Raw genomic sequence first — 1,377 nt, 5'->3', positions numbered from 1 at the left:
CATCCTTACATGCTCAGATCTGACCAGGATTTTTCATGAAACTTTTTTCTACACACGAGTCCATAATATACTTTCTTTCACAATACCTTGCACAAATGAGACAAGTAGGCAGCAGATGACAATGTGATGAATAGAATATACTTGTCCATATACCTCTTGAGCGAGTGAGTGTGTGTGTGTGTGTGTGTGTGTGTGTGTGTGTGTGTACAGGTATGCTTGGGAACCAAATCAAGACCCTCAGATAGATGTGTTTTGTGCTTTTCCAAGTGAGGTATGCCAGAGGCAGGTGACAGGCATATTTGGAACTGTTGCCAAGAGCGCTGCTATCGGACACAAAGCTGTCAAGTGCATGCCTGTGAATTATCCACTTGCTCAGGGGAGTACCACTCCATCTGAGGTCTGTTCCTTGGTTTAGGAGTTAGGATTTGGATATGAGAGCATCCCCTCATGGATTCCTGCTTCCTGCCCCATGTGGCTGGGAGGAGACTTAGCCTCTGACTTAGACAGGCAGTGAGGGGCTCTTCTCCATCTGGAGAAGCTAGGGCTATGCTGAGATCCAGAGGTCGTCTTCAGCATTCTTCCTTCTCCTCCTCTTCCTCTTCCTCGTGCTCCTGCTCCTCCTCCTCCTTCTCTTCTTCCTCCTCTTCTACTTCCTCCTCTTCCTTCTTCCCACCATGCCAGCATCAAATGGCAGCAAATGAAGAGGAGTGTGAGAAGCAACAACAGTGGCAGACCCCAGAGGCCTCCGAGGCAGATGGTGTTGTAGATCTTCTCTTGGGGTTTGGCAAAAATGGTGTCCCAGATGGCTTTGAAAAAGGCCTTGCTTTTCTCCATGGGGTTGGCCATACTGAAGCCAGGGGATTTCTTCTGTTCATTACCAAGTCCCAAATTCGGGAGAGCACAGACCATTTGTAATTTATTCCACTTTTGGTTTGGAGTTTAGACATGCCACCAACAGCACGTTTGAGTCCCAGGAAGGCTTCCTACGGGCACAGGTATGGGGTCTGACCCAGTCTTCGGGGGCGAGGTCCAGTCCTTCTCTGGGACCCAGTCACTCCCAGTGGGCACAGTATGTGGGGAGCACGGCTGCCAGGCTGATTTTTGATTGTGAGTCCAAGGAAAATGAAACCATTGACAATTCCATTATTTTCTCCATCAGTCATGATGTTGTCTATTAGTCAAGTAGTAATGATTTTTCATTTCTTGTGTGTGTTCAATACATATACAAGGCTGTGATGTTTGATTTTTAATATATGCTTCAAGTCCTCTTCACTTCTGCAAGCAAAGTTATGTCATCTGCATAAACAGAATTGATGTTTTTTCTCTCATGCTGATGCCATATTCTTCTTCAGAGACTAGGACTTTTTGAATGATTTG

The 1,377-nt window shown here is 46.2% G+C and overlaps 1 pseudogene; it reads right to left on the bottom strand.

Moving 5' to 3' along the window:
* Positions 1-499: 499 nt before the first annotated feature.
* Positions 500-834, bottom strand: LOC102874259 (annotated as a pseudogene).
* Between the last annotated feature and the right edge of the window lie 543 nt (positions 835-1,377).

Source organism: Elephantulus edwardii, unplaced genomic scaffold, assembly GCF_000299155.1.
Source record: "Elephantulus edwardii isolate Elephantulus edwardi_28Jun2011 unplaced genomic scaffold, EleEdw1.0 scaffold00020, whole genome shotgun sequence".
Taxonomy (NCBI): domain Eukaryota; kingdom Metazoa; phylum Chordata; class Mammalia; order Macroscelidea; family Macroscelididae; genus Elephantulus; species Elephantulus edwardii.
This window is presented reverse-complemented; position numbering and strand designations above follow the sequence as displayed.